Raw genomic sequence first — 26,299 nt, 5'->3', positions numbered from 1 at the left:
TCACTTCTCGTGATGTCAGTTGGGGGCGGGGTGAAATGACATCACTTCCTGTGGTATCATCAGAGGTCAAGGGCCATGTGATGTCACTTCCGCTACCCCTGGCACGTTGGTAAAATGACATCCTGTGTAGGTTAGTAGCATGCATGGCAGAGAATCAAGAGTCCTTGTGACCAGGTCCGCCCTGATTCCATATGGTAATCCTCATTACTACGAGCCCAACTCTTCATCATGTCACCTTCAGTATTTGATGAAAGGATGTACACATTTCCCAGACATCTCTATCTTTCCTTCAATACTCAACTTAAAAACAAGAACTTCCAGGGCAGGCAGATACTCCTTCCCCTTTAGCCCATGGACCACAACATGCATCAACATAACGCTTCTGGGAAGCATGTCTATTAGGGCCTATAGCCCCGTTTGCTATCCTGACAACCTCATTAGGACGAACAACTAAAGTGGAGCCCACAACGCAATTTTTGAGAAGCCCTTGGAAAAGGTTTATGAATCTTCTAGGGGAAAATGCCTTTAAGAGACTTGACTCATCCATATGGTACAACCCCAAAATAAAGGAAAATGGTAAAACACTTTTTTGACCAGATTGGTTCTTGAGAGGTGTACAGTGGATTGGGAGTAATGGCAGATGGCTGACCCAAGTGAAGGAGACATGGCAAATACAAAAGTGCTCACAACTTGATTACCAGAGGCTTAAAAAGGCAATAGGGGATATTGAGTCTGAGGATGGAACTGATTTCAGAGCCCTAAATGCTAGTGGCAAGATGGAAGGTGTGCTAGCGAGTAAATACTTTAAACTGATTGTGTCCAGATCAATGGACAATAGGTCTCTAATGGAAAATTGGACAAGAAGAATGACATGTGAGATGACTCCGGAATGATTGGGAGGTTGTCTGTAGAAATGTTTGCCTATATTCTGTAAGCCGGGCGAGAGATTGCGTCCGATTAAGATCCTGAATAGGGTGCATTGGACGACTGAGAGATTACATTACATAACAGAGGTCTCTCTGATACGACTGACTGTTGGGGATGTGTTCACAGAGTGGGCACCTTAGAACACATGCTTTGGGAGTGTGTGAGAGTGAGAGATTTCTGGAGAAGGCTATGCATCCTTTTTAACAATGTGTTAGGACAGACCTTGGATTGTGATTTGAATACAGTAATTCTTGGTGATGACGAATTACTGAATGATCTATGCACTTCGCAAAGAAAATGGCTATTTAGAGGTGCCTTAGTAGCAAAAAATGGATGTTCAGAGTCTGAAAATCGAGACTATCTCCAGAAGTGAACATTTGAATGGATAAAATGTTAAAATTGGATGACATGGAAATATTGATTTATCGTCGGAAGAAAAAAATGTTTTTTAGAAGATATGGGGTAGATTCCTAGACATGTACTAGCTCTGTTATACTGTTTCTTTTATTGGGGGGAGAGGGCTTTTTTAGACATGCTGAATGTATATTGTATCTGTAATGTGTTATAAAATGCATACCTTTTTAATTTAAAAAAAACATAGCGCTTCTGTGCGCCCAGCTCTTAATGTTTCATTTGTCTGTACCTGTTGGCACGCCCTGAAATAACAGCAGGCAGTGACTGCCTGGACGTCCACCTGAAATGACTGATAAAGGACCAGGTGGCAAAGGATAACTTTGCTTAATGCCAACATAATCTATTCCTAGAATGCCAGCGTGATTTCAGGTATTAATTACACTCATTAAAGGCAGACCTCCATTCCGGTTATCATCTCTCCATTTCCTCAAAGTGGTCACGTGGCCTGATAAATCTTTTTCCGGATAAGCAATGCCTTGTCTTGACAATCCAGATAGGTCTGTGGTTGTCACGTGCTTAAATCAACATCCCCTCATTAACATTTCGGGTGACATGGCTGTGTGCATGTGTAAGTATTAAATAAGCTGCAGGCAGTTCCTGCTATGAAGTGTTAAACGTTGAGAAAATGTGGAGCTTGCATCTGTGAATTTCATGAGTCTGGCTCTGATTAATGTGTCTGGGTGGACAGGGTCATGTATGAGCAATGCAACTGGTGAACTTACCGGAATCCTAAATGAAGTCGACAGTTGAGTCACGTTGCTGCAGACATGGCGCTCTAAAAAAGAGAATGGCTAAGTCAATTTCAATGACTTGAGCTTATTTTAGTGTAATGGTTGCACATGGAGGCCACTTTTATTGTTGTTCTAAAGATTGTGTACTACTTTCATCTGCAGTTTGAGTAGTTTATGGATGCTGTCCAAAGTTGTGACATGCTATGGCTGTCTAAGGGATTTCAGACAGGATGCAAGAGCATGCTGCAATCAACAGCACTGTTGCTTCCTGAATATTTAGTGCTCGCTGTAGGGCATAGGGGCAGTGTGTTATTCTGCTCATGACCGTTGGGAAAGCAACAAAGGGAAAGGTGTGGTTCTATGCCCACAATGTACAGGGCACTAGAGTTCATGCTCCTGATCAGTAGTGTAGTCAGGATTTCTTGACCGGGTGCAACTTAATGTGATATATATAGTGTATTGACATGTTTTCTATCGCATGCTCCTATGGACCAGGTCAAAGGTTGTACTACCCTATGCCATTGAATACTTGTATCTACTCAAAACTCACAATCCATCCAAATGGCCACTTTCAGTGTCCTAGAACATAAAGTAATTTGCACCCAAAAATAAACTCCTCTGAGGTTTACGACTGTACTTTCAAGTAGCACCTATTAGCGCTGGATCCCAAATTGCGATGGCTGTGTAAGTCTCCATTTCTTTTGAGTCCATAGGACTCAATGGGGCATTTTTGGCGCAATTACTGCAGTGGTAATTGCGCTGCGGTAATTGTGCCGGAAATGGGCAAAAAAAACGGTGCAATCACTAACAGCTCAGAGCTGGAGTTGAATCCTCTGAGTTTCACGCAAACTCGGGATCGGACGTGGTGGTAATAGTGTTACAGATGCATTTTTACTGCACCGCCCAACCCCTGATGAGACCCAACACAGGCAAGGAACGGTGTGATACATGTACACGCTGATAGTTATTGTTTGACAAAGACATGCAGCTTTGTTGTTGCATGCGATGTGACACAAAAATGGAAATGCTACAAAAAGGTAAGGGGTTTATTATGGGATTCAATATTTTTTTTTGAAAGATTAGATTGCAAAATGTGGTGTGTGGGGGTTTTGAGATCTGATGCACCTTTTACACATTTCCCATGAAGAATTGTCAAAGGCCAATGAGTACATTTCACTGCATCAGGGTGAGAACCATATGCTTCACAATGTTTTTTTTTAGCCAACTTTAGTTATTCAAAGATCATCATAATCAAATACCGTATAAGCAAAGATTGCTTCACAATGTTTTAAATAGTACATTTAATGTTACCACACTTCAAGGTATTCATTTTACCAGCTACATACAAATTCAAAGAAAGATTTGGCTGTGGCAAAATTCAATCATATGCTGTCTCTTCTGGCAGAGAGCAGTACATGAATTCAAAGTAACTGCTGAATATAAAAACAACGAGCCTGCTGAAGGTAGAAAGGACGAAAAAAGATCCACTCTTCTCATCTATTATCATTCCTTCATGCACACTCCCATCTGCTAAAAACATGCCAAAAGAGACCTCTCAAATCAAGTTCTATAAGTCCTGCTTTTGTACTGCATGCCCTGTTGTATTCCTATGCATTTTATACATGCACAAGTACATGCACCTGAATGTAATATGAAGTGAACCTAGAAGCCTAAACTGGTTTATTATTTCACCCGTAACATGGCAGCATCTGTGATCTCTGAAAATGACCCTATGCACAGCTGTATTCCTTTCAGATTTACACACAGCCCAGAAAAGAATACTTTGTAGTTAACTGCTTGAAGTCATTGTTAGACACATGCAAGTATTTTGGTTTTCTGCCTAGGTTGCATAAAATTTGTAAATTGGCAATTAAAGGTGGTACATCCCTTCTAACAGATTGCCAGTCAAAAGCCTCCTGCTTCTTTGAAAACTGAATATCACAGATATTAATAATGTTTATTTGTGTTTGCTTTAGCAATATGTTCTTTCTGCAGAGACTCTCCTTTATTATTGAGAACTCCAAGTGGGAAAAGCCGTTAATATGGATGTGACAATCCAGTACACATTTTAGCATGAATATCCATCTCCTACAGTCAAGAAGGGACATTTTTCCCAATATGTGTGTTTGCACTTGTACCCGGCCTCCATTTGCACCCACGGAAGGCATCCAAATTGTTGAAATCATTGTATTTTCTCTAATGGAAAAAAACGAACTCCATACAGAGACCTTGTGCTGATGTGGCTCTGGTGGTTTATTTCTCTCTGCTGTTTCTATTATCTGTAAGATTGTGCCTGACGCTTTTAAGTCAGGGCCATCTTAAAATATGTTGGAGTCCATGGGCAATTTTGGGGCTTCCCGAATCCAGACAATGAAGGGACAACAGGACTATGATATGATATGGCATTTATATCGTGCCTATATACAAGAATTTCAAGGCGCGACGAGGCAGGGGAGGGGGAACAGAGGGAAGACAGAGACAACGATCTTAGTAGGCCCAGTGCCATTCAGATCGCAAAAGTGAATGGGAAGGGGGGGAGTGGAAAAGTGCTGAGGGGAAGGGGGAGGGACAGTGCAGTACATGGGATAAATAGAATAAATAACCAATAAGTAATAGTACGTCCAGCTGGTGGCAAGTGCAAGGGTAAGTGCAGACATCAGGTGTCAAGTGCTGGTAGGGGTCTGCAGGGATACAGAAAACAGTCCCCAAGTGCGGGTGTTGCCCGGGAGGCAGAGCAGATGAGCAACTGGTGGAGGAGGGGACCTGGGCCCGAGATCAAAGGGGGGGGCATGAAACCAGTGCAGTTTCAGTTTCAGCAATTAATTCAGCAGGGGAGAGAAGGAGAGAAAGCAGAAGCAAAGAGGAAGGTTTTGAGGTGCCTCCGGAACCGGAGATGGTTCTCCTCAAGTTTCAGGGAGGCAGGGATGTTGTTCCAGAGGGAGGCACCAGAAGAGGAAAGAGATCTATCACCAACTCGTTGCTTGGAAAAGCGACTGACCCTGAGGGAGTTAGAGGCGGATGATTGAAGAGTTCAAGAGGGAAGATATTTAGGGAGAGAGAGTTGAAGGTATTGAGACCCCAGGCCCCAGAAGGCCTTGTGGACAATGCAGAGGGTTGTGAACTTAATCCTTGCAGCCTTGCAGAGATTTCAGTCCTGGAGAGATACGATCCCTGGGCTTGAGGCCAAGGACAAATCTCGCAGTCCTGTTCTGGATGAGTTGCAGAGGGCAGAAAGTAGAAGCAGGCAGATTTAGAAAGAGGCTGTTGCAATAGTAGTCCAGCCTAGAGAGAACCAGTGCTCTCGAGACAGTGAGCTTCTGGGGGAAGGAGAGAAAGGAAGAATACCTCTGAGGAGGTGCAGCTGGTAGTGTGACATCTTAGAGACATCAGAAATGTGAGGAGAGAAGGAGAGTGTGGAGTTGAAGATGACTCCAAGGTTTTTGCCTCGCAGGTGGGAGCAGCAAGAGGGCCAAGAGAAGCCGCCCAGAGAGTGACAGGAAAGGAGGGAGCGGGTGTGCCAATGATGGAAATCTCAGTCTTACTGGCATTAAGGCAGAGATCATTGGTGGCACACCACTCCTGGATACCAGACAGACAGTCTGAGATAAGAGAAGGAGAAGAGGTGGCTGAAGGTAGCCTGAAGATGAGCTGAGTGTCATCCGCATAGCACTGGAAGTTGGGGCAGAGAGCGGCAATGCGGTAGGCAAAAAGTGCCAGATATTGGTTGAACAGCCAGGGAAAGAGGTTAGACCCTTGGGAAACACTGCAGGTAGAGATAGAGATATAGAGGAGACGAAGGACCCAAGTTGGACCTGGGAGGATCGATCAGAGAGGAGAGAAGTCAGCCATTCCAGTGCCTGACCATTGATACTCAGGTTATCACAGAGACGGTTGAGCAGAATGCCATGATTGACCATGTCAAAGGCAGAAGAGAGATCAAGTAAGATGAGAACACAGGGGGTGTTGGGAATCAAGATTGGAGAGCAGCTCTTCACCGATGTTGAGGAGAGCATTTGCCATGCTTCTGGAAGCTCTGAGGCCAGACTGATGATCATGAAGACAACCAACAGATTCAGTGTGAAGATTAACTGGGAGATGGCCAGCTTTTCCAGGAGTTTGCCCAGGAAAGGAGTGATGGAGATTGGGCGATAGTTAGCCGGGCAGGACGGGTTGCCAGAGGGGTTCTTAAGAAGAGGGTGCAGAAGGGAGTGCTTCAAGGGGGATGGCAAGACTCCAGTGGCGAAGGAATGGTTACAGAAGTCGGCCAGGGCAGGAGCCAGGGAGTCAATGTGGTCCTTGATGGTTTTGGAGGAACAGGGGTGAACCTGTTTTGATGAGAGTTTCATAGATTGGACTTGTCTAGAAACTTCATCTGGGAGAACAGGGGAAAGGCAGAGAAGGAGGGAGGAGAGGTGGCCGAAGAAGGGCCAGAGGAAGAGCAGGAGGTAGAGGGAGGAGGGAGGGAAGAGAGAGAGGACAGGATGCCCTGAGTTTTAGAGATGAAATGAGAGGCTAGTGGTTGCATGCCCCTCCTTCACCATGACCACAACCCATACCTTGCTATGTTGCCCTGGAAGTGATTCACATACGTGTGAAGACATCCTTGATGTCCCCTTACCTCTCTTACCGTGCTAAATTGAAAATAATAAACAATTGATAGTTCAAGGGCGCCATCAGCTCTCCATAATGATGGTACTTGAGATCTAATCCTACTCCATTGGAGGATGGTGGCAGTTGAGAGGGCCCCAACTCTTTTCCCCCCTTGTGCCAACATGTGTTTGTGCAGTCCCCATTTGTTTCACATCAAGACTCCAAACAAAGATGCTTGCCAGTTTTAGTCTTTTTTCTCTAGAGACAACAATCAGGACCTGGGTGACAACTAGCAGAGAGTGACAGGCCCCCCAATGCCACATGCTATCTGCCTGGAGAGACCCGAGACCTGGACCTAATCAAATGAGAACAACCCTCTAGCGTCCCATGCTGTTAGCGGTCAGATGCTTGAAGGGGAAAGCCACTGCCACCCCCCCTCTCTCTCAACAGCAAAACAAACTCAGCGTTGAGAGTGTCGGTGCAATGCTCCCCATGTGATCAGCCCCCTAGAGTAACAGGGTGCAGACCCCACATAGACTATATTTACTTTAGGGGATCCCAGCCCTGCACAGAGAAAAGAGGTGGGATTTAGCCCTCGATTATGTTTGCTGCTTGTAATACTTTCTTGAAGGGGAAGGCAGGGCCAGATTGGCCAGTGCAAGTGATCCAATGACAGCAGGAGGGGCAGCATAAAGAGGACAAAAGGAAGCAGGAGCTTTGGATTGTTTGGGTGAGCAGAGAACAAGGGGTGGGAGACAAAGAGACCAACTGGAGGAAGGAAGGAGGAAGAAGTGGAGTGTGGAGTTGATTTCTGGAGCAGGTGAGTTATTTGTTACTAAGGGAAAGTGCTACGGTATTGTGAGTGTGCAGGAGAGGGTAACAAGTATGAGTAGGTGAGAAATTGCAGGCAGTGACTGTTAAGTGTTGTGTAAGTGAAAGCAGGGTGTCTGAGTAGGAGGTGGGGTGGAGAGGTATTTTTAGTGCAGAGGACGGAGTATTATTGTGGAGGAAGGAGTAGTAGTGTGGAGGAGTGTTGAGTATTATCAAGGAGACAGTAGAAAAATCAAAGGAAGGGTGGAGGCAAGGCTTAGAAGGAGTGAGAGATATCGGATGGACAGAGGAGGAAGAGTGAATAGAAGGAGGGAAGGTTGGGTGGAATTAGAAGGAGGAGAGTAGCAAGAGAAGAACATCAGGAAGTGACAGTGAGAGGAGTACATGGGCACGATAGGATGGAGACAGAGCCAGGCAGAGTGTTTGTAAGGCACAATCCACTAACCCTTTAGAATACTAAGAACATGCTACAGTAGGGAGAGTCTAGGAAGTCCATGAAGGAGTCTAGATAGAGAGGTGTTCTTTCATTAGTGCCTCACTTCCAGAATTAGACAGAACCTACACAGTAGGGAGAAACAAGTACTATATCCTAACCTGGGGTTTATAGATGACTTAATTAGGGAGGAAATGATTTCATCGATGAGAGAGGGGGTGGCCATAGATCTGCTCCAGAATTCAATAGAAACTCTTGAACCATCTCAGAGCATTCGAGTATTCTTCAAGCCATCTCTGACACATGTTGCACTGTAGGAGCGACACAGAAGTCAACCAAAGCCCATTCAAAATGTTAAAGGTAGTGAGCCTGATGAACACAGCCTGAGTCCCCAACAGAGTAACACCAGAAGCATTGGGGGTGACTTACATGGGGAGGAAGAAGTCAGCATTCCCGCATTAAGTAAGGACATTGTTTGGACCAGTTAATGAGTAGACATACTGGAAGGAACTCATGGAAGAGTGGCACTGAAATCTGGAATGACCCACAAGCATTTCATTGAAATTGGTGCAGGAGTGATTGACTGAGATTATTGTGGAGAAGTAAGAGTAATTATTCTGAACCTGGGAAACACTACTTATACTACCGGGACACCCATAACTCAACTGATATCGGAACGAATCCCGGTCCCAGTGATCAAGAAAGAGACAGACCAAGATTTTGCCAGATGACAGAGGTGCACGAGGACAGATCCCAGTCATGAGACCTACCAGGAATTGCTTGCGTAGAATTTACTGAACCTCAAAGGACAGATACACTTCTGGGGCAGGCTAGGAAGAACCTGATATGCGAAGCAGAGAGCCAAACCCTTTAGAACACACATTTCATCAACAAAATGGGTTTTTATACTGAGTGGATGTGAACCGATAAGGAGAAGGTACTAATTATCACCAGCTGCTCATGCAAAAACAAATCCGAAAGGCAGTATTAGAGTTGGCCCACTCTAATGTGATGGTGGGGCATCGCGGACTGGAGGAGTCCCAGAAGACCGTACATAACCGGTTCTCCTGGTCTGGAGTGTATGCAGAGATCAAACAATTTTGTGCCAGCTGTCCAATCTGCCAAAAGCCACATTCAGTAATGTACCAAATGCACCTCTTCAGCCTTTACCTATTATAGAGGTTCCTTTCTTCAGGATCGGTATGGACATATTCAGCACATTAGAACCTTCACTGCATTCCGGTGGTTGTTGACTATGAGACTCGATATCCTGAAGCATTTCCTTTGCGAAGCAATGCCATCAAATATACCCTGAAGGTGCTCATACCTTTCTGTACTCAAGTGCGTTTTCCAGCCGAGATCCTTACAGATCAGATCAGGAAAGTAACTTCATGTCGCAATTAATGGGCGAGATGAAGACATTGATGAACATCAAGACCCTCCGAACCTTCTTATATCAGCCCCAGACTGATGGTCTAGTTGAGTGATTCAATCAAACCCCAAAATGCATTCTTAGAATGTTGGTATATGAGGATTTACAAAACTGTGCTGTTTTCAGTTCAAAACACAACACAGTCCTGTTTAGGTTTCTCCATGTTTCATTTGATCTATTTCCACACCGTCTGTGGTGTACTGGACATCATGCAAGAGGAATGGGAAGGACCAGACAACAGCCCGATGAGTGATCACCCGATATACGGAAAGGTCCGCCAACTGGTAAAAACAGATTTGCAAGAAGCTCGGAACCACCGGAAAAGGCATACAACAAGGAGGTAGGATTGTGTACCTTCCAAGTAAAAGAGAAGGTGATGGTCCTGCTACCAACCACACAGAAGGTTGTAAGGAAAACAGTAACCAGCAACTACTCCTGTTATATGCCAACAACACAAGGGAGACACCCTTATCAATTCAATTAAAATCTAGGGAGTAACCATGCCGGTTGGACTGTCCACTCTCCATCAAGAACTGGTCCAGCTAATTAACAATGTTGTTGATGTATTCTCCCCGAAGCCGGGACATGAGTAAAGGAATTGGTTCAAAAGATGCAAACACACCTAGGAAAAGTGAGATGACTCAAGCCTTACAGAGTTACAGAGGTGCAAAAACAGATCATCTGAGAGTAATAGAAGAAAATGCGTGACCTGGGGCTGATTTGGAAGTCCTACAGTGAGTGGTCCTCACTGGTTACTCCTGTCCCTAAACCCAGCAGCACATGGCAATTTTGTATTAACTTTCACTGTTTGAATGAAATCTCCAGGTTTGATGCTTATCTCATGATGTAGATCGGGGAGTTGGTGGAGACCCTAGGAAAACTATGATTCAGCTCAACACTGGAATCAGCAAAGGGCTGCTGGTTAGTACCCCTACATGACAAAGCCAAACAAAAGACCACTTTCTGGACAATTGAGGGGTTGTTCAAATTCAACGTCGGGCCCCTTTGTCTCCAGGAAGCCCCAGCAATATTCCAGAGACTAATGGACAGAGTCCTGACTCCTAACCCGGGTGGAACTTGGGTCAATTCTCTCCCCTATCACTCTATCTACTTGTGGTCTCCCCAGGGATCTATCCTTTCCCCCTGTGTTTGCAATGTCCACATGGCCCCTCTGGCCCACAGGATCTCCTTCTCCTTTCAGTCTATCCTCAGCCTCTTCCTCCTCGCTCATTCCTGACTGTCCGCAATTCAGTCTTGGTGTGCTGCTAACGATCTCTGCTTCAATGACAGTAAGACAGAGATTGTCCTCATTGGGACCCCTCCTCCTACCTTCCCACTTTCACTCTGGCTATCCTCCCTTGGCCCTGTGCCCCCACCTGCCAGTCAGGCAAAACATTTGGGGGGTCCAGTGCTCCAAAACAACACAATTCCTTGGGACACTTCCCAGCTTTTCTGGTGGAGTTGCCTTTCATCAATTTCAGATCATCCAAGTTCTCCTTGACAATCGAACACAGGCTTATGGGTGACTTAAGTGGCTTTTCTTTTAGGTGGGTGTATTCGGTCTAGGCGCAGTTGTCGGACCACACAGTCCACCCATTACAGGTCACGCAACCGACACACCTTACTTGCTTCTTCTTCACAGTTACACTGCCACTGTTTCAGCTTCACAGTGGTATTGGATTTATCCTCTTGGAGCTTTAACAATACTTGTTCATTCACTTGTTATACTTTCAAATGTTCTCAATGCTTTTGCCACTGCTTATTCTTTCAGTTCACACTGTTATTTATAGTCTTTTAGCAGTTGCCAATGCTTGTTTTCTTCAGTTTTTACAGTTCACAACTCCTTTGTATTAGGGAATATCACTAACTGCTTTCAATCCAATTGGTATTCAATCACACTTGCTTTCTTTTGGTTCAGAATTCAAAACAAAAGGTTTCATTTCATTCCATTAAGTCACATTGAATCAATTATCATAAAATTCCCAGTTTACTCTCCTGCTGGGAATTTAGACTGCGATCATGGGCGTATTTATAAATTCAAACTTCTGTTTTCCCTGGCCCTTTCTTGGCCTTATCATTTTCATCTCTTGTTCACAGTTCGATATTCACAAAAACCCTTTATTTCAGTTTTCTCAGCCTTCAGGCTATCGTACTACCAAAAAGACTTTATTTCTAACTGGACCGGCATTAACATTGCCTACCTGGGCCCTCACTCCATCGTGAGCGATCCGACCTGCAGAAACAACGCAGGTCACCCCACAGCATCCTGGAGTCATTCAAGCTCCTTTGACTCACCGGATACGGTGTCTCCAGGTGCTTCTCTCTGTGTTGGCAGGCTCTCTGTGGCTGTCACTGCTCCCGGCTCAGCATGCCTCTGTTCCAGGATCCCTGCTGCCTTATTTGTACGGAGGAGTCCTTCTGACTCCAGGAAGTCTGCAGACCAGCTCTGTTAATGGAGACCATTCGAAATGCTCCTGCCACCATCCGCTTCCGCTGCAACGACTCTGCAGCTCATGGGTGCTTTGGGCACGCGTCTCCCTGGTCTCACCTCTGGCTTCTCCTGCATGCGGTCCACAGGTGATCTCCCACGCAATTTCCCAGCAATCTCCCAGGCAATCTCATTAGCCTCAACTGAGAAGGCAATTTTTACCACTTCCTGGGTCCCAGGTGCAGGCAATGTTCCTTTACTGAATAACCGTCTTGGTACTCGGCATCCCTCTTCCTTGTCCCAGTACCAGAGTGGTGTGTGTGTATGTCTGAGTTAATAAAGAGAGAATGTATGACTGTGGGTTGTCTCTTCCACGTCTCAGTACCTGACTGGTGTGTATTGGGAGAGTGTTTTCTGCACAAATAGGGAAAAGATTGGTAGTACCCTATAAAAGCCCAGGGGACATTTGCCTCCTTATAAATGGGAAATGGGGGATACCATGTCTCACCGAAGGGTGCCTCATCCCCATTCCCCAAGTCTCCTCCACCCAGGTGATCCTCCCTCGCATGTCCACCCCCATGGTCAGGATCTGGAAGTGATGGCCTTTCCCTGGCCACCTAGGAGGAGGATATATTGGTGAAAGAAGTGAGGGCGCCCTCAGATTCCCCACAGTATCCAACCTGGAGAACAAGCAAACGGCTCTGAGAACACTGACCCCTTTTTGAAAAATGTGTAATCACCCAAGAAGGAACAAAATGGATTATCACTGACATATATGGCAGGGGAGTTGCTAGGTCTGGAAAAGATCCGGGGCTAAGCTGATTTTGGAACTGTTGGGACTGGGGGCTAGCTAGTCTTTTGGCTGTGATTCTATCTGGGGCTACAACCAAAAGATCAGGGGCTATAGCCCCCTTAGCCCCCCCCTAGCAAAGGCCCTGATATATGGGATTCTCGCTAATACAGGGAAACAAGCGGAGTGGGCACACATGGCCAGTTGGGAGACATTGGTGGGGAAATGTACACCAGTGGGTCATTGGGGAAAATTGTGGAGGGATATCTCCAAACAAAAGTGCTTCAGGTTCGGGAGATTTGGTATAAAATGATGTTTCAATAGCACTTTACCACTGTCAGACTCCCAAAAATATTTCCACAAACATCAAAAGACTATTGGAGAGAGTGCACACAAAGGGGGTCATGGGGGCATATATGGTGGGAATGCCTGAAACTGCAGGGATTTGGGAAGCAGTGCATAACTTTATCTGCTCAATCTTTAATGTGGACTTTGGAAAAGCACTTCAGAGCTTTTTGTTATGGATATGGGAGCGAGGCAAAAGCCAAAATCCAAGGAAGTGAGGATTATTGAAGCAATAGCCCGAAAGTGGGAGGGGGAGGTGGTACCAACATTCCAAGAGTGGTTACAAAAAATATGGAAATGTGTAGCGTTGGAATGGATGACATACTCCTTACAAAAGGAACAAACACAATTTAGTAATGGCTGGAGGGAAGTGCTGAACTTTCTCAAGGCCGAGTTCAGAATGCCAACCTGTCCGCAAAGACTCAAACTATTGGACATTGGTTGAAAGAGAGCGCTTACCTCTATCTGCACTCTCAATCTTCATGCTGTTCCAAGGGGGAAAGAAGAGGGTCGGGGGAAGAGGTGGGGGAGCCGAAATTACTAATTTATATTATCTTTACATTTCTCTCTCAATCGCAAATGGTATAAAACGAAGGTTAACAAAAAAAAAGAGCACATGTTTTATCTATTCCAAGTAGCATATTCGCAGAATGCACATACGCACCCAATTAATACAGTAGGAAGATGGCAATTGGGAGTGGGGTTTGCTTTGTAAGTTCCCCGATTTGCCGGTTGATTCCCCTGGCCTGTGACACGCTCCCTGTATGCATCCCTCCATGTGCACTGTTACGTTGCTGTTAGGGGGCATCATGGCGAACCCTGGATGAGTTTCCACGGGACAACGATACAGTTCTAAAGGTCCCTGCAACGTCGAAGGGCTTTTGTTGTGTGTAAAGCAGTGTAACTGCATAGATCTTGTGAGACAAAGCGATGTTGCCGCTGTTGTCAGAGTGAATAGACTCAAATTCTGATATGGCCATTTGAAAAGCTTTTGGCGTGTGACTCATTTCACACTCGGTGTTGATTGGGTGGAGTTAGGATAGGTGTGGCCATAGTAGTGGTTTTCTTGATTAAAATAAATGAAGGAAAGTGCAGAATACCTTTTGAGCATCAGGACAACAATATTGTTTGTTGATCTCAACATTGCGCGCCTAAAAATGAAATATCACGAGATCTCAATTTTACCTGTTTGCGGTGCTAATAGAACAGTATTTAACTCATGTGAAATATAAAAAGGTTCCTCTCGAAATGCGCTGCATTATGTAAATGAGCCCAGACTAGAGCAGCGATGATTTGCCTGGGCACGTCATGTAAATCATGCAGCTGTTGCCACCTACTGTTCATATAGCTCACAGCACAAGTTAGTACAAGGAACATGTTGACGCACGTTTAATAAATATGCTGAATCATTCTACTCGGTTGAAACACAAAATGTTCTTCATTTCAATTCCCATGACGTTTCTTTATAGCAACACTGGTGCTACTATCGACGCGCTTTATTATATTAAGTTTGACGAGAAATGTCCTTTGTGGGTGTCCCAGGTGTTTATTGAGATTTTTGGGTGGAGCAGGACAGCAGTGGGCAGTGCATTTTCTAAGTGATGGGTTAAAATGGAGAAATTTGAGTACACCTTTGGTGAAAACTTTACATTTAAAGTCACAAAATGTACAATCGGTCCTTTATGGTAACACATGATAAAATGCAGTAGATGCCAGGTCAGCTACATTACACAGGAGCACTTTCAGGGTGCTTGTGCCCACTTTATATGCCACCGTTTCCCACTATAAAAGTAGCACACCTATGTTGACTTTGCCCAATGAGAACAGTTATGATATGATAGCTTCTTTAAAACTCGCTTAATACCCAGAGGTGTCTAAGTGCGGACCCAGGGAATCGAACTTGTGGTGCTCAGTGTTGTCTTACTTTCAAAGCGAGCACGTTGCCCCTGGCAATGCTCCCGAGACATACTTCGCCCACCCATTTTTCTTAGCTTTGCCCAATTGACAGTTTTGCAGTTGTAAGATCAGCACACTTGTCTTGGCTTTGTCCAATAAGGCCAGCATTGCCAGTCACTTTAAGACTATTCTTGTTTTAGCATTACAGCAGTAATGCCAGTAATTGAACTGTAAGAACACACCTTGATGGTTTTGCCCAATAGGTCATAACTACAGTCACTGTAAAAGCACATTGGCATTGACTGTCCATATTAATGCCAGTGGCTGCCACTGTAAGAATCGTTGTGCCAACTGCTTAGTAATGACCTGTTGCCTTGTATAACACATTTCCGTGGTGCGAAGCATCACCAAACACAGGGTGAGGAATAGGGGTCCGCCTCACACCATGGAGATTTGACACCTGCATCTAAGCATACCCATTTTTCTTTTTCAGCATTCTGAACCCAATATAGTCTAAGAAAGACCAGGAGAGGGAGAGATGAAGAAGACTTTGTTCCCCTCTATGGCCGGATTTCCAGTGCCCTGGGTTTAAATGCTCTGTCAGGCAGGTCTCCATAATGTCCTTCATAGCAGATGATTATGAGGCATGGCTGGGCAGTGATATCTGAGGACTCCAACCAGGCACAGCACTGTGCAAGCAATTGGGGAGAATCACAAGTCTTTATATTTCCAATGAATCTAAATATTTTGGGGATATTTTTCTATATGCAAAGGCATTCGCTTCGTAATGAAAAAAGTAAACATATTTTGTACAGGTTTCCTTTCCAGACCAAGAGGGTTCATCAGAATTTGGGAGGGTGCCCTAGCATCTCGTATGAGATGGCTTGTGGTTGGTGCAATGGGTATCTCCCAGAAATAAGCTCCAAAACCACAGGAACCTCCCCTTTCCTACTATCTTGGTATTTCAACCATTTTGTTAATTGCAAAGGAAAGGAATAACCTCTTTCGTTCAATATTTGATCTGTCTCTCCTCTGGCTGGATTACGAAAACATTGAATCCTGAAAAGTTGGACTGACCAATGTAGTGTACAATGCAAAATATATAATTACTTTTATTCAATACATTTTTTTAAAATAACATCACATCATAAAAAACAATGTAAGATGTACAACAAACAAACTGAAGCACATAATCACATGGAATAAGACATGCAATATAACACATAAACAATCTTATACTTACTACAAACAACACGTACACTATCATCTACATCTACACTTGTTCACATCTTGTATAGCCCAACATGTTTCTGTCCTACTATGCCAAACTGTGCTGGACATTCATAAGGGGATGTATTTTTAATGTTGCATCATCTTGGACACCTTGACTTAAATTTGGATATATACCATGAGCCTCTCTGTAGACATTTCTATCTATTCCTCAATCTATAAAAAATAGAGCAACACATAAATAAATAGATTCAAAAATAGAATTATGAGTCTTATTCTAGTATACAGATAATGGATACAAATACGCATCATCTGCTCCTATACCAAGTATGCATATAGTTAGTGGAGTACCTGCAAAGTACACATGGTGTCTCCTAATAAATGATATCCGATATCGTGTCACTCCAAATTTGACATCTTGTTCAGCAAAACCACAAAAAAGGTTTTTGAAGCACCTAATGGGCTATTCAAGACAAGTATAGAGCAACATAAAATGTTTAATTGTTCGAGAGGTCAAAAAAATAAATTATACCTTTTAAACATTAACAGGGTAATTCATAGAATTTCGCAGAAAAGTGTCGCAAGCGGCTAGCGCAGAGTGTCCGCGTGCGATTGTCTGCGCCAGGCACGTGCGCTAAAACCGATTTCCGCGCACAGCGTATTCATGGATTTTAGGCTCCCAAACCAGCCGTGGCGCAGAGAATCGCAGCGACCCTGCAACAGCGCAAGTAACGCCCCCAAGAACGCCCTCGCGCAAGGAAAAGCCATCAAAATCGCTAAATCATCGCAAAGGGCTGCGCTAACCCTGGACCAGTTCCCCCGGGCTGGCAAACAGCAAACGCCAAGCGGGGAACGTGTATTTCAGGGGTGCGCGGGAAGTTCCACACGCGATTGGCCCCGTGCAAGCAGGGTACGTGTATTTCAGGGGTGCGCGGGAAGTTCCACACGCAATTTCATCAGGGTACGTGTATTTCAGGGGTGCGCGGGAAGTTCCACATGCGATTGGCCCAGTGCGAGCAGGGTACGTGTATTTCAGGGGTGCGCGGGAAGTTCCACACGCGATTGGCCCAGTGCGAGCAGGGTACGTGTATTTCAGGGGTGCGCGGGAAGTTCCACACGCGATTGGCCCCGTGCAAGCAGGGTACGTGTATTCCAGGGGTGCGCGGGAAGTTCCACACGCGATTGGCCCAGTGCGAGCAGGGTACGTGTATTCCATGGGTGCGCGGGAAGTTCCACACGCGATTTCGGCAGGGTACGTGTATTCCAGGGGTGCGCGGGAAGTTCCACACGCGATTTCAGCAGGGTACGTGTATTTCAGGGGTGCGTGGGAAGTTCCACACGCGATTGGCCCAGTGCGAGCAGGGTACGTGTATACCATGGGTGCGCGGGAAGTTCCACACGCGATTTCATCAGGGTACGTGTATTTCAGGGGTGCGCGGGAAGTTCCACACACGATTGGGCCAGTGCGAGCAGGGTACGTGTATTTCAGGGGTGCGCGGGAAGTTCCACACGCGATTGGCCCCGTGCAAGCAGGGTACGTGTATTGGGGTGCGCGGGAAGTTCCACACGCGATTTCATCAGGGTACGTGTATTTCAGGGGTGCGCGGGAAGTTCCACACGCGATTGGGCCAGTGCGAGCAGGGTATGTGTATTTCAGGGGTGCGCGGGAAGTTCCACACGCGATTGGCCCCGTGCAAGCAGGGTACGTGTATTTCAGGGGTGCGCGGGAAGTTCCACATGCGATTTCATCAGGGTACGTATATTTCAGGGGTGCGCGGGAAGTTCCACACGCGATTGGCCCAGTGCGAGCAGGGTACGTGTATTTCAGGGGTGCGCGGGAAGTTCCACACGCGATTGGCCCCGTGCAAGCAGGGTACGTGTATTTCAGGGGTGCGCGGGAAGTTCCACACGCGATTGGCCCAGTGCGAGCAGGGTACGTGTATTCCATGAGTGCGTGGGAAGTTCCACACGCGATTTTAGCAGGGTACGTGTATTCCAGGGGTGCGCAGGAAGTTCCACACGCGATTTCAGCAGGGTACGTGTATTTCAGGGGTGCGCGGGAAGTTCCACACGCGATTTCAGCAGGGTATGTGTATTTCAGGGGTTCTGGGGAGTACTACACGTGAATTGGCCGTGTGGGTCCTCCCAGGTGTACGCTCCACAACCTCCACGGCCCCTGCAGGCAGCCCACACCACGGGGGACTACCCTGCACCCCTGCTCATGTCCCGCAGGCAGCCCATCCACCATGGGCATGCCCCCCAGCCAACCCACATGTCCCCTTGCACTACTGATCAACAATGCACGTCTCCCACCACCCCCACCCCCCAGCAGTGCAGGGGCAGCCTCCACCAGGCCCCCACTCATGTCTCCCACCACCCCCACCCCCCAGCAGTGCAGGGGCAGCCTCCACCAGGCCCCCACTCATGTCTCCCACCACCCCCACCCCCCTGCCAGTGCAGGGGCAGCCTCCACCAGGCCCCTACTCATGTCTCCCACCACCCCCACCCCCCAGCCACCAGGGGCACCCTCCACCAGGCCCCCACCCATGTCTCCCACCACCCCCACCCCCCGCCACCATGGGCAGCCCCCACCAGGCCCCCACTCATGTCTCCCACCCACCCCCACCCCCCATGGGCAGCCCCCACCAGGCCCCCACTCATGTCCCCCTGCACCCCCACCCGCCAGCATCCAGGGGCAGCCTCCACCAGGCCCCCACTCATGTCTCCCACCCCCCCACCCCCCAGCAGTGCAGGGGCACCCTCCACCAGGCCCCCACTCATGTCTCCCACCATCCCCACCCCCCAGCCACCAGGGGCACCCTCCACCAGGCCCCCACTCATGTCTCCCACCACCCCCACCCCCCAGCCACCAGGGGCACCCTCCACCAGGCCCCCACCCATGTCTCCCACCACCCCCACCCCCCAGCCACCAGGGGCACCCTCCACCAGGCCCCCACTCATGTCTCCCACCACCCCCACCCCCCAGCAGTGCAGGGGCACCCTCCACCAGGCCCCCACCCATGTCCCCCTATCACCACCACCCCCCAGCAGTGCAGGGGCACCCTCCACCAGGCCCCCACTCATGTCTCCCACCACCCCCACCCCCCAGCAGTGCAGGGGCACCCTCCACCAGGCCCCCACTCATGTCTCCCACCACCCCCACCCCCCAGCCACCAGGGGCACCCTCCACCAGGCCCCCACCCATGTCCCCTATCACCCCCACCCCTCAGCAGTGCAGGGGCACCCTCCACCAGGCCCCCACTCATGTCGACCACCACCCCCACCCCCCAGCATCCAGGGGCAGCCTCCACCAGGCCCACACTCATGTCTCCCACCACCCCCACCTCCCAGCAGTGCAGGGGCAGCCTCCACCAGGCCCCCACTCATGTCTCCCACCACCCCCACCCCCCAGCAGTGCAGGGGCACCCTCCACCAGGCCCCCACCCATGTCCCCTATCACCCCCACCCCCCAGCAGTGCAGGGGCACCCTCCACCAGGCCCCCACTCATGTCTCCCACCACCCCCACCCCCCAGCATCCAGGGGCACCCTCCACCAGGCCCACACTCATGTCTCCCACCACCCCCACCACCCAGCCACCAGGGGCACCCTCCACCAGGCCCCCACTCATGTCTCCCACCACCCCCACCACCCAGCAGTGCAGGGGCAGCCTCCACCAGGTCCCCACTCATGTCCCCTATTACCCCCACCCCCCAGCAGTGCAGGGGCACCCTCCACCAGGCCCCCACTCATGTCTCCCACCACCCCCACCCCCCAGCATCCAGGGGCACCCTCCACCAGGCCCACACTCATGTCTCCCACCACCCCCACCACCCAGCCACCAGGGGCACCCTCCACCAGGCCCCCACTCATGTCTCCCACCACCCCCACCCCCAGCCACCAGGGGCACCCTCCACCAGGCCCCCACCCATGTCTCCCACCACCCCACCCCCCAGCCACCAGGGGCACCCTCCACCAGGCCCCCACTCATGTCTCCCACCACCCCCACTCCCCAGCATCCAGGGGCACCCTCCACCAGGCCCCCACCCATGTCTCCCACCACCCCCACCCCCAGCCACCAGGGGCACCCTCCACCAGGCCCCCACTCATGTCTCCCACCACCCCCACCCCCCAGCCACCAGGGGCACCCTCCACCAGGCCCCCACTCATGTATCCCACCACCCCCACCCCCCAGCAGTGCAGGGGCACCCTCCACCAGGCCCCCACTCATGTCCCCTATCACCCCCACCCCCCAGCCACCATGGGCAGCCCCCACAAGGCCCCCACTCATGTCTCCCACCCACCCCCACCCCCCAGCCACCATGGGCAGCCCCCACCAGACCCCCACTCATGTCCCCCTGCACCCCCACCCCCCAGCATCCAGGGGCACCCTCCACCAGGCCCCCACTCATGTCTCCCACCACCCCACCCCCCAGCATCCAGGGGCACCCTCCACCACGCCCCCACTCATGTCTCCCACCACCCCACCCCCCAGCCACCAGGGGCACCCTCCACCAGGCCCCCACCCATGTCCCCTATCACCCCCACCCCCCAGCAGTGCAGGGGCACCCTCCACCAGGCCCCCACTCATGTCTCCCACCACCCCCACCCCCCAGCAGTGCAGGGGCACCCTCCACCAGGCCCCCACTCATGTCCCCTATCACCCCCACCCCCCAGCCACCATGGGCAGCCCCCACTAGGCCCCCACTCATGTCTCCCACCCACCCCCACCCCCCAGCCACCATGGGCAGCCCCCACCAGGCCCCCACTCATGTCTCCCACCACCCCCACCCCCCAGCATCCAGGGGCAGCCTCCACCAGGCCCACACTCATGTCTCCCACCACCCCCACCCCCCAGCATCCAGGGGCACCCTCCACCAGGCCCCCACCCATGTCTCCCACCACCCCCACCCCCCAGCATCCAGGGGCAGCCTCCACCAGGCCCCCACTCATGTCTCCCCCCCCCCCAGCAGTACAGGGGCACCCTCCACCAGGCCCCCACCCATGTCCCCTATCACCCCCACCCCCCAGCAGTGCAGGGGCACCCTCCACCAGGCCCCCACTCATGTTTCCCACCACCCCCACCCCTCAGCAGTGCAGGGGCACCCTCCACCAGGCCCCCACCCATGTCCCCTATCACCCCCACCCCCCAGCAGTGCAGGGGCACCCTCCACCAGGCCCCCACTCATGTCTCCCACCACCCCCACCCCCCAGCAGTGCAGGGGCACCCTCCACCAGGCCCCCACCCATGTCTCCCACCATCCCCACCCCCAGCCATCATGGGCAGCCCCCACCAGGCCCCCACTCATGTCTCCCACCCACCCCCACCCCCCAGCCACCATGGGCAGCCCCCACCAGGCCCCCACTCATGTCCCCCTGCACCCCCACCCCCCAGCATCCAGGGGCAGCCTCCACCAGGCCCCCACTCATGTCTCCCACCACCCCCACCCCCCGGCAGTGCAGGGGCACCCTCCACCAGGCCCCCACTCATGTCTCCCACCACCCCCACCCCCCAGCTGTGCAGGGGCAGCCTCCACCAGGCCCCCACTCATGTCTCCCACCACCCCCACCCCCCGCCAGTGCAGGGGCAGCCTCCACCAGGCCCCCACTCATGTCTCCCACCACCCCCACCCCCCAGCCACCAGGGGCACCCTCCACCAGGCCCCCACCCATGTCTCCCACCACCCCCACCCCCCGCCACCATGGGCAGCCCCCACCAGGCCCCCACTCATGTCTCCCACCCACCCCCACCCCCCATGGGCAGCCCCCACCAGGCCCCCACTCATGTCCCCCTGCACCCCCACCCCCCAGCATCCAGGGGCAGCCTCCACCAGGCCCCCACTCATGTCTCCCACCCCCCCCCACCCCCCAGCAGTGCAGGGGCACCCTCCACCAGGCCCCCACTCATGTCTCCCACCATCCCCAGCCCCCAGCCACCAGGGGCACCCTCCACCAGGCCCCCACTCATGTCTCCCACCACCCCCACCCCCCAGCCACCAGGGGCACCCTCCACCAGGCCCCCACCCATGTCTCCCACCACCCCCACCCCCCAGCCACCAGGGGCACCCTCCACCAGGCCCCCACTCATGTCTCCCACCACCCCCACCCCGCAGCAGTGCAGGGGCACCCTCCACCAGGCCCCCACCCATGTCCCCTATCACCACCACCCCCCAGCAGTGCAGGGGCACCCTCCACCAGGCCCCCACTCATGTCTCCCACCACCCCCACCCCCCAGCAGTGCAGGGGCACCCTCCACCAGGCCCCCACTCATGTCTCCCACCACCCCCACCCCCCAGCCACCAGGGGCACCCCCCACCAGGCCCCCACTCATGTCCCCTATCACCCCCACCCCCCAGCAGTGCAGGGGCACCCTCCACCAGGCCCCCACTCATGTCGACCACCACCCCCACCCCCCAGCATCCAGGGGCAGCCTCCACCAGGCCCACACTCATGTCTCCCACCACCCCCACCTCCCAGCAGTGCAGGGGCACCCTCCACCAGGCCCCCACCCATGTCTCCCACCACCCCCACCCCCCAGCATCCAGGGGCAGCCTCCACCAGGCCCCCACTCATGTCTCCCACCACCCCCACCCCCCAGCAGTGCAGGGGCACCCTCCACCAGGCCCCCACTCATGTCTCCCACCACCCCCACCCCCCAGCATCCAGGGGCACCCTCCACCAGGCCCACACTCATGTCTCCCACCACCCCCACCACCCAGCCACCAGGGGCACCCTCCACCAGGCCCCCACTCATGTCTCCCACCACCCCCACCCCCCAGCATCCAGGGGCACCCTCCATCAGGCCCACACTCATGTCTCCCACCACCCCCACCACCCAGCAGTGCAGGGGCAGCCTCCACCAGGCCCCCACTCATGTCCCCTATTACCCCCACCCCCCCAGCAGTGCAGGGGCACCCTCCACCAGGCCCCCACTCATGTCTCCCACCACCCCCACCCCCCAGCATCCAGGGGCACCCTCCACCAGGCCCACACTCATGTCTCCCACCACCCCCACCACCCAGCCACCAGGGGCACCCTCCACCAGGCCCCCACTCATGTCTCCCACCACCCCCAACCCCCAGCCACCAGGGGCACCCTCCACCAGGCCCCCACCCATGTCTCCCACCACCCCACCCCCCAGCCACCAGGGGCACCCTCCACCAGGCCCCCACTCATGTCTCCCACCACCCCCACCCCCCAGCATCCAGGGGCACCCTCCACCAGGCCCCCACCCATGTCTCCCACCACCCCCACCCCCCAGCCACCAGGGGCACCCTCCACCAGGCCCCCACTCATGTCTCCCACCACCCCCACCCCCCAGCCACCAGGGGCACCCTCCACCAGGCCCCCACTCATGTATCCCACCACCCCCACCCCCCAGCAGTGCAGGGGCACCCTCCACCAGGCCCCCACTCATGTCCCCTATCACCCCCACCCCCCAGCCACCATGGGCAGCCCCCACAAGGCCCCCACTCATGTCTCCCACCCACCCCCACCCCCCAGCCACCATGGGCAGCCCCCACCAGGCCCCCACTCATGTCCCCCTGCACCCCCACCCCCCAGCATCCAGGGGCACCCTCCACCAGGCCCCCACTCATGTCTCCCACCACCCCACCCCCCAGCCACCAGGGGCACCCTCCACCAGGCCCCCACCCATGTCCCCTATCACCCCCACCCCCCAGCAGTGCAGGGGCACCCTCCACCAGGCCCCCACTCATGTCTCCCACCACCCCCACCCCCCAGTAGTGCAGGGGCACCCTCCACCAGGCCCCCACTCATGTTCCCTATCACCCCCACCCCCCAGCCACCATGGGCAGCCCCCACCAGGCCCCCACTCATGTCTCCCACCCACCCCCACCCCCCAGCCACCATGGGCAGCCCCCACCAGGCCCCCACTCATGTCTCCCACCACCCCCACCCCCCAGCATCCAGGGGCAGCCTCCACCAGGCCCACACTCATGTCTCCCACCACCCCCACCCCCCAGCATCCAGGGGCAGCCTCCACCAGTCCCCCACTCATGTCTCCCACCACCCCCCCCAGCAGTGCAGGGGCACCCTCCACCAGGCCCCCACCCATGTCCCCTATCACCCCCACCCCCCAGCAGTCCAGGGGCACCCTCCACCAGGCCCCCACTCATGTTTCCCACCACCCCCACCCCCCAGCAGTGCAGGGGCACCCTCCACCAGGACCCCACCCATGTCCCCTATCACCCCCACCCCCCAGCAGTGCAGGGGCACCCTCCACCAGGCCCCCACTCATGTCTCCCACCACCCCCACCCCCCAGCAGTGCAGGGGCACCCTCCACCAGGCCCCCACCCATGTCTCCCACCATCCCCACCCCCCAGCCATCATGGGCAGCCCCCACCAGGCCCCCACTCATGTCTATCACCCACCCCCACCCCCCAGCCACCATGGGCAGCCCTCACCAGGCCCCCACTCATGTCCCCCTGCACCCCCACCCCCCAGCATCCAGGGGCAGCCTCCACCAGGCCCCCACTCATGTCTCCCACCACCCCCACCCCCCAGCAGTGCAGGGGCACCCTCCACCAGGCCCCCACTCATGTCTCCCACCACCCCCACCCCCCAGCAGTGCAGGGGCACCCTCCACCAGGCCCCCACCCATGTCTCCCACCACCCCCACCCCCCAGCCACCATGGGCAGCCTCCACCAGGTCCTCACAATCCCCAATCATGTGCGTTATGGTCAGCCTCCACAGCCAAAAAGCCCTACCAAGTAACCCATTCACCCACATGGAAATGGAAATTACATGTTACACCCCCAATGTTCATAAAGCTAATGAACCCATGTCCGTCACACACAATGGTTGCAATTGAACGGGAAAACACCCAACATGACATGCATGAAACCAATGAGATGATACCACACAGTGAAGTATGAAAACAAAATTGTATTAAAAAAAAAATAAATGCAAAAGAAATTAAACAAACTACAATGGCAATGAAAAAAAGATAAGCTGCATGTCCGTTTAAAATAAATAAAAACACCAAATCGTAATCCAAAAAAATGTTGTTCAAAGTCAAATGAAAAATAAAATCAATCCAATGAAGAACTATGTACAAAACATCCAAGGGTCCATGAGCCCAACTGAACAAAGGAAACCTACAAAAAACCCTAACTAAAATGCAACTATATACAAAAAGTGGAGCAGTGTCCGTCGACTCCAAATCATAAGAACAAACAAAGGAAACCTAAAACTAAAGAACTATATACAAAGGCGGCGGGCAAGTCCAGCGGCTCACTCCGTGGTGTTCCGGGCCAGGGCATCATCGAACTCCTGTTCGGTGTCCCGGAGGCGATCCTGTTCTATGGCCCCGAGGGCCCGCAGGGACGACGCCGTGTCCTCCTCCAACCCCCTGCGGATTGCCTCGAGGCACTCGGCCCGCCTCAGGGCCCTCCGCATGGAGTTCTCCGCCCTGACCATTGTGAGCCGCGCCTCTTCCGCCCGCCGCCGCTCCGCACCTATCTGCTGGCCCAACCGCTGCCACACAGAAGACACACCCGTCCTGGGTCAACCTGCCCTCCGGCCGATGCCTGCCCCTCCGATGTTGAAGGCCCCGAGCCTTCATGGCTCCCACAACATTGCTGCTGCTGCTGTGCCTCTGCCCGTGCACTGCCTCCTGCTGCCTGCACATCCTCCGCCGGCTGGGGTGCAGTTGTTGATGTGGCCACCCCTGCTGGACGTCCGACTCCCGACTGTGGCAGGGATGCCTCCTCCACCAGCCTGGCCGCACCGTCAGAGGCAGCTCCACAGGGCACCCAGGTGACTGATGGGTGGGAAGATGGCACAGAGGACGACTGGCGCGTAGGGGGTCCAGTTGAGGAGGGGGTCGGAGCAAGCCCCATCAGACGGAGGAATCCGGCCTGGGTGACCTGTCCCAGCAGGCTGACGTGGTCAACGAGCCATTCGAGATGACGTGCAGTCTCTCCATGAAAAGACTGCAGGTCACCTCGCATGGCCCGTTGACGCAACGCCACACCAGCCAGGACAGGCTCAACCCAGACCTGGATAGCCACGTCCGCAGGCAGAGGAAGGCCAGTTGACGTCAGATCATCCCCTGCCTGAAAACGGGTCTGGACGTAGGCATCCCTGCTGGTGCAAGATGATGCAGGGACAGGATCGGGGACAGGATTTCACACAGGCACCTCTGCGGCGGCCTGTGTTGCCTCCTGTCCCTGGTCCTGCACTGCACCACTAGCACCAGTGGGATCCCCACCTCCAGACCCCGTCTCTG

This window comes from Ambystoma mexicanum, chromosome 7q (assembly GCF_040938575.1).
Source record: "Ambystoma mexicanum isolate Mex_15411 chromosome 7q, UKY_AmexF1_1, whole genome shotgun sequence".
Lineage (NCBI taxonomy): Eukaryota > Metazoa > Chordata > Amphibia > Caudata > Ambystomatidae > Ambystoma > Ambystoma mexicanum.
The sequence above is the reverse complement of the archived record's forward strand: the minus strand, read 5'-3'. Positions refer to the sequence as shown.